Genomic DNA, 6,859 nt, shown 5'->3' on the forward strand with positions numbered 1-6,859 from the left:
TCTTTCCCCGTCGGCTCCTGGCGGATTTCCCTGCCTCCGTTTTGTTACCCACGTGTCCCACCCACCCTCTGAGCAGTGGCTGTTCTGGGCGCTTCTGACCTTGTTCCATCACAGACCGTTCTGGGGACGCCGCTGGGGCCCAGGACACTCGCTGGCATGGGCACATCTGTCAGTAGATGTTCTTGTCCCCAAACCTGTTCAGACTTAGCCATAAAAATACTTCTCCCAAAAGCTGGGTGTGGTGGCGCACGCCTGTGATCCCAGCACTCGGGAGGCTGAGGCAGGAGGATCATTGCGAGTTCGAGACCAACCTGGGCTATAAAGTGAGCTCAAGGCCAGCCTGAACTGCATAGCAAGGCCCTGCCTCAAAAAGACCAAAAAAGAAAACCAACAAAAACTTTTTCCTTGTGTAGCCTGAGCCCTCCAGCGTGTTTCCTTGGCAGGGTCTTCTCCCCACACAGGCTGTCTGGGTACAGGTGCTGTCTCCTGGGGCTCCTCCTCAGGGGCAGGAGGCATTGTCCTGTGTTCCCAGCACAGAGTAGGCGGTCACCCAGCACAGCAGGCTGCACGGTCTGCTGATGCATTGCCAGCTCTGCACTCGGCCCTCAGATCACCCCCATGGAGCCCCGGCAAGAATGAGCACCCCAATGTACAGGCGGGCAAGCTGAGGCTCAGGGACGACCTGATCTGCCCTTGGCTGGGATTGACCTTGCCACTTAGGCTGAGGCGGAAACCCAGGGCCCCACACTGCCTCCCTCTGGCCGAGGGAGGACCAGCCCTCCGCTCCCCGGGCAGCCACTCCAGTGATGCAGGGCCTGCAAGCCGGGGCCTGTTTGTTTGTCCACAAAGATTAGAAAGAGGAGACCGTCGGGCTAACACTTCCTGATCTGCACAGCTCTGCAGGCGTGTCTGAGCCAGCCTGCTTCTTGGAAACAGAAGGGGTACGAGGTGCCACCATCGTCCCTGTCGCAGGCTTGGCGGCGAGGAGGAAGGGCTAGTCTCCATCAGTGGCATCCAGCCGATGAACTTTCACTATGGGTACAATTCTATCGGTGGCTAGTTGGTGTCATTGCAGAGACAACAGGAAGTTTTCCCACCAACTGCATTCTCGGTGACGGTGCCATTCGCACCCCAGAGCTCTGGCTCACAACTTCTGCCCTGGTGCCAACACGCCCGGCTTCTCCTGGCAGAAGGGGCCCTCTTCCTTTCCGTGGTTCTTGGTATAAAAATCACACAGCTTGTCCCCAAATGTAAGATGAGTTGTACTATGAACTCAGTCTGCACAGACTGGGCCCTACCAGCTCGGCCCCGACCCGGCTGGGCGTCCCCATGCTGACCAGATGCTGCTCTGAGAGTTCCCTGTGGGGGTTCAGTGTCCACCGCTCCATCCTCTCCCCAGCTCCTCCTTCCTGGGTGCCGAATGGCTCCCCACCCACTGGCCACCCCGAGATGCCCTGGCTTCCCAGGCCTTTGTCCGCCTGTTCCCAACTGCTCTGCCTTCCCTGCCTTGGCCACTGAGTCCCAGGGTCAAGCCCAAGCCCTCAGAGTCCACCGTCGAGCCTCTTTCCAGCCCGTCCCTTTGAGCTTTCCTCCCTGGGGCCCCAGGGCTCACCGACTTCACATCCGTTCACAGCCCCTCCTGTGCGGCTGAGCGCCGTGGTTATCCGGCGCCCGTCTCGTCTACACACCGGCTCACCGTACCAGAGCGCGCTGGTTTGTACTCACTTGGCACGACCCCAACCCAGGTAAGGCCGCCCTGGGGCTGCTCCCCCGGCTCCCGGCTGTGTGTTCTCCTTGCTTCCTCTGCTGAGCTCTGTCCACCAGCCCCACTGAGTCCGCCTGCTGCTCTGTCCCCACGCCGAGGAACGGGAAGCCGGGTGCATGGCAGGCGCTCAGTCTCAGAGTGTGGGGAGGGATCCGAGGGCGAGTTTGCACCAGGATGCGGGAAGACAGGGACGAGCGGAAGTGGCCTTGGGTACCAGCGGCTGCAGGAGGGTGAGGCAGGCCAGGACGGGCCGGCGCAGCCTGGAGCTGCTGCAGATTGCCCGAGGAGGAGGCTGATTAGCTCTTGGTGCTCCGGAAGGTGATCTGGGGAGAGCTCTTCATTCATGAGCGCAGATGACAGGACTCTGGACCTTTGCTAACTAAATTGTTTCCTGCCCATCTCAGTTACTGAAGGGTTTCAACAGGGGCTGGGATGGCCAGAAATCTCAGATGTCTAATGCCAGGGACGAGGATCATCTCCTCCAAGCCCTGCACCTTACAATCAGGTAACAAGGCTCCAGGAGCAGAAGGATACCAGCCCCTGTTGGTAGCCAGGACTTGAACCCAGGCCTCCTGCTTGTCTGCTACTTACAGCCGTGCTGCCCTGCTCTGCTGTCTCATGCAGCCATTTACTTGATTGTCCTACCCTTCAAAGAAAGTGAGAGGCCAGGCACCGGGTGCTTGCTTATATCCCAGCCCTCTGGGAGGCTGAGGCAGGAGGATCCCAAGTTTGAGCCCAGCCTGGGCAACTTAGGGACTTGGTGAGACCCTGTTTCAAAATAAAAAACAAAAAGGGGCTGGGGGTGTAGCTCAGTGGGAAGGCTCTGGGTTCAATCCCCAGTACTGAAGAAAAAAAAAGAGAGAGAGAAAATGTGTCATCTAGACCCTGCTGAACTCTTAGATGAAATCACAGTGGAAGAGATCCAAGGGTCAGACCAAGGTCTAGGGCTCTGGTGGGATGAGCTCCCTGGTGACAGCACTGTCCGGGTGCTCTGCATGCGGCATACATGGATCCAGCACCGACCCCGGGGTGGGGACTGTGTTCCCACACTGCGTCAGACATAGGGCTGCAGGGCTCAGGAGGAACAGGGCCAAACGTAAGGCCCCAAGGGATTCAAGAGCACCAGCTCCCACGCTTGGCTGTCCAAGTATCTTCCGCGCCACACCAAAATCTCTTCAGTTTAAGCAAACCCTCCCCCCGAAAAGTCTGAGTGCCTAGAAGGACTCCATCATTCTGCAGCATTTAAAAAATACCCAGGGCCTTTGCACTGAGCTATATCCTCAGCTTTTTTCTTATTTTGTATTTTGAGACAGGGTGCTGGGATTATAGCATGCGCCACTGTGCCTGGCGATGCGCCACTACATTTGTTTTTCTTTTTCTTTTTAAGTGAGATTTTACATTTATTAAAGGAAAAGAAATATGCTCTGCAGAGCGAGTCTGGACCAACTAAAGGCAGGAAGAGAAATCCACTCTGCAGGGGGAGAGAGGGCTGGTGAGCAGACTGACACCAACTACGAGGTCAGTGGCTACTGTCTTTCTATCCCCCATTGTGAGGTCAGATCTACGCTGTCCTATCAAAGACCTGCTTGATCTTCATGAGAACTGAAGACAGCATTTTCTGATTGGCCCCGGGTTCAGGGCTCGTAACTGTTATCCTGTGCACGTCCCGAATCCCCATGACTGACATGTCACTCCCACTTTGCCCGCCAGTTTGCCACGTCCTAATCTCCTGCTTCATTTTCCCCTGAGAGACAGAAGTCCCCAGAATTCTTTACAGGGTGCTGAGGGTGTGGAGGTCTCTGTCTTCATGTAGCTCCTTCTGCCTGAAAGTGGCTGTGGGCCCGACTTCCTGGGGACTATGTTTGCCCAGCTAAAGTTGAAATCTTTTGTGGTGCTGGGGACAGAACCCGGGCCTCATGCATGCAGGTGTGTGCTTTTCTCCTGCGCAGGACCCCAGCCCTCGATCGTCCTGGAGCAGGACCAGTGTGATAGGCCCTGCTTGCGGCCTTGGGTGCTAGCCGCACATCTGTCCTGGAGAAGTACTGCGAGGAAGTACCCCAGGGGAACAAACAGTGACTGCATTCCCTCTGCTTCATTTCCACCACAGGTCAGGGACAGGAGACGCCACAGCTAGCAGAGCCACTGCTCTACCGAGAGACGCCTGAGGCTCGTGTTAGGCAACATGCAGCTGAGCAGAATTTCTGGTCCTGAGCCTGGAGCTGGCAGCAAGCTCAGAGCATTCATCGGAGGCATGGCCATGGTGTTCTCCCTCCTGTGCCTTGAGAACAGACTACAGTTGCCATGGAGATGGGAAATCTGAGTTGGGCTTGCTGTGTGACCTTGAGCATGTTACACCTCGTCTCTGGGCCTCTGTCCCAGCACTGTGTTAATCAAGATCTCAGCTCTGGGCTGGGATCAAAGCCCTCTTTCGTCACTTGCTAGCTAGTAAAGAACAAGTCAGGCAAGGTGCTTAAGGATGCTAGGTTTAATTTCTTCATATGTAAAACAGAGATTGGTAATACCTCTGTCATAGGGTTGCAAAAATAGATTCAGAATATTCATGCATTTGCTTGGCCTCTAGCCCAGCACAAACACCTGGGAAGGGTGTAGTTTCTTGCTATGACGGACAGTCACAAAAAGAAGACACTCATGGCCCTTTTTGCTTATTTCTATCTAAACTATGAATGTGTTGTGTCTTTTGGAGCTGTGGCAGCAGTTCTGTGACCATGAGGCAAAATCACAGGGAGAAAACCCTACAAAGCTAAGGATATCAACAAACAGTAGTAAAGTTTATACTACTGTTGGGCAACATTCTAGGTATTAAGTTTATAAGAAAGGATAGGACAAGCCAGGTATGGTGGCACTGTAATCCCAGCATTGTGGACGCTGAGGAAGGAGGATTGCCCTGCAAAAGGATGATTGTGCTTCTCTGTGACTGTGGAGTTAGGTGTGGCTAGGTGACTTGATTTAGCCAGAAAAATGTGAGCAGAAGTGGCATGTGTCAATTTAGGGTGGGGTCACTGAAGCACTGCTACAGGTCTCGGAGTCCTCTCCCCTACTTCTGCCGTGGTAGAAAGAGTTCCCATCACAAGATGACCAAAATCAGACCTTTGTTCTTCTGACCAGCTGGTGGTTGACAGTTGATTGTTCCTGCAGGATAACGCAGTCGACTTGGCTGACGCGTGAGTGAATAATTCATTAAATGAATGAATGAATAGCAGCAGGGTCAGGAATGAATTACAGGGGTGGGGGCCCCATGGCGGGAAGTGTGAGGTGGATGATGTCGGCTCCTCACTAGTAGGAGCTGCATCTTCATCTTCCTCCAGGCAGAGCTGGTGTCCCACGGAAGAGATGAACAGTGCCCCTCAAGGGCCTTCCCAGCCTCCCCTGCGGCTGAGGCATGGGCCTGGGGGTGAGCGGATCAGCACAACACAAGGCCTCAGGACCTTCTTTTCCCGCTTGGGTCTCTTACATCTTCTCTCAGGTTCCATGGTGTGAATATAGGGCTTACATTACAGATGTTGCAATAGCTGAGCTAGAAAGTAATGTTTCCTTACCTTTTCTAAAAAACCAAGTCACAGCTCTTTATTAAATATGAAACAAAAAAACCCATTAAATAGCCAAGCAAATAGAGGTGGGTATGATAGTGCATGCCTGTAATCCCAGAACTTAGGGAGGTTGAGGCAGAAGGATCACAAATTTGAGGCTATTCTGGGCAGTTAGCACTGTTGTCAGACCCTGTATCAAAATAAAAAATAAAAAAGGGTTGGGGATATAGCTCAGTGCAAAGGCCCTGGGTTCCCTCCCCAATTGACAATCAATCAATCAAAAAACCTCAAGTTTAATTAATATTCATGTTTTGTGAAAAACAAATGCTTCTGCTCTTTTCTCACTTATCCTGAACTATTTTCAGTTACAGCCTAACCTCATCCTGGTCTTGTCCTCCAAATGATTAGGGTGGCCTGGCTCTCCTGACCAGCGATCCTTTGTCCTGGCCAGAAGTTCAGGCCCTGGGCAAGGCTGATGAACTGTCCCGGCCCTTGGTAAGCCGACAGGAAACGCTGGCCACCAGCGCCTCATCGAGAGAGCAGAGCGGTCATAACTGAGACTGTGAAAGGGTGCCCAGAAGGATGGCACAGCTGTACCCTACAGGATGACCAGACACCAGATGAGGCCCCCAAACCACACCACAGCGCCTGAGCCGTGAGTGCAGCTCCTCTCCTGACTATAGGACTAACTTAACTCATGCCGAGTGTCGCCTGCTTCTCTGATTCTCCTTTCCTCTTCCATAAGCAGGGATTTAAAAATATGTACGATATAGTAGTATTTCTGTGGAAACCAAATGAGGTGATCCTGCAAAGTTCTCTGAAATCAAGTTTAAAAGATTATTAGCTTGTCTTTTGCATTGTCAGTAACGCAGATAACACCTACATTGTAATCTGCATTTGCAGGCGTCTTCTCAGACCCTGGTGTGCACAGGGACTGCAGGGGTCTGCGTAAGGGCAGCCCCTGGATTCAGTGGGCCTGGGGGCAGACAGGGACTACTGACACTGCACACAGCTCACTTTGAGTAACAAGGTTTACAGCAAATTGCAAACCTGAACATTTCTAATAGTAGGTTCCCAGCAGACTTATGTCACCAATTTCAATAGTGGTTTGTGGACCCTGCTTGTTATGTTGTTGACCTCGCCTGTGGCCTTTAATATTCTATGACTAATGTACTTGGGTGGTGCAGATTAGAAGGCAGAAGCCAGGACCCACACACGATTCTCCTAACTATGCCTGATACGTCAGTATATGTCACTTTTAGGAAGATGCGGTCACACACCTTAGTGAACCTTAGGTTAAACAGATTGTCTTATTTTCTTGTCCCTGGGACAAAATACCCAACATCAACAAGTTAGTTCACAGTTTGTAGAGGTTTTAGTCTTGAGCCAGCTGGCTTCAAGGTAGAGAATGGCAGAGGGGCATGGTAGGGGAGAAACAGTCCATAGCATGGCAGGCAGGAGGTAGCAAGCAGGGAGACTTCCTTTCCCTTTTTATTCCACTCAGGCTACAAACCTATTGGTTGGTACCACCCACACCCAGGGTGGG

The 6,859-nt window shown here is 52.7% G+C and overlaps 1 long non-coding RNA gene across 1 annotated transcript; it reads left to right on the plus strand.

Annotated features, from left to right (window-relative positions):
- The first annotated feature begins 1,528 nt into the window (after nt 1-1,528).
- On the plus strand, nt 1,529-4,204 carry LOC106149093. The gene is made up of 3 exons (XR_001235044.1): nt 1,529-1,745; nt 3,153-3,283; nt 3,873-4,204. It is a non-coding gene; the product is annotated as an uncharacterized LOC106149093 (long non-coding RNA).
- Nucleotides 4,205-6,859: the final 2,655 nt, after the last annotated feature.

This window comes from Chinchilla lanigera, unplaced genomic scaffold (assembly GCF_000276665.1).
Source record: "Chinchilla lanigera isolate Chin_1 unplaced genomic scaffold, ChiLan1.0 scaffold00036, whole genome shotgun sequence".
Taxonomy (NCBI): Eukaryota; Metazoa; Chordata; class Mammalia; order Rodentia; family Chinchillidae; genus Chinchilla; species Chinchilla lanigera.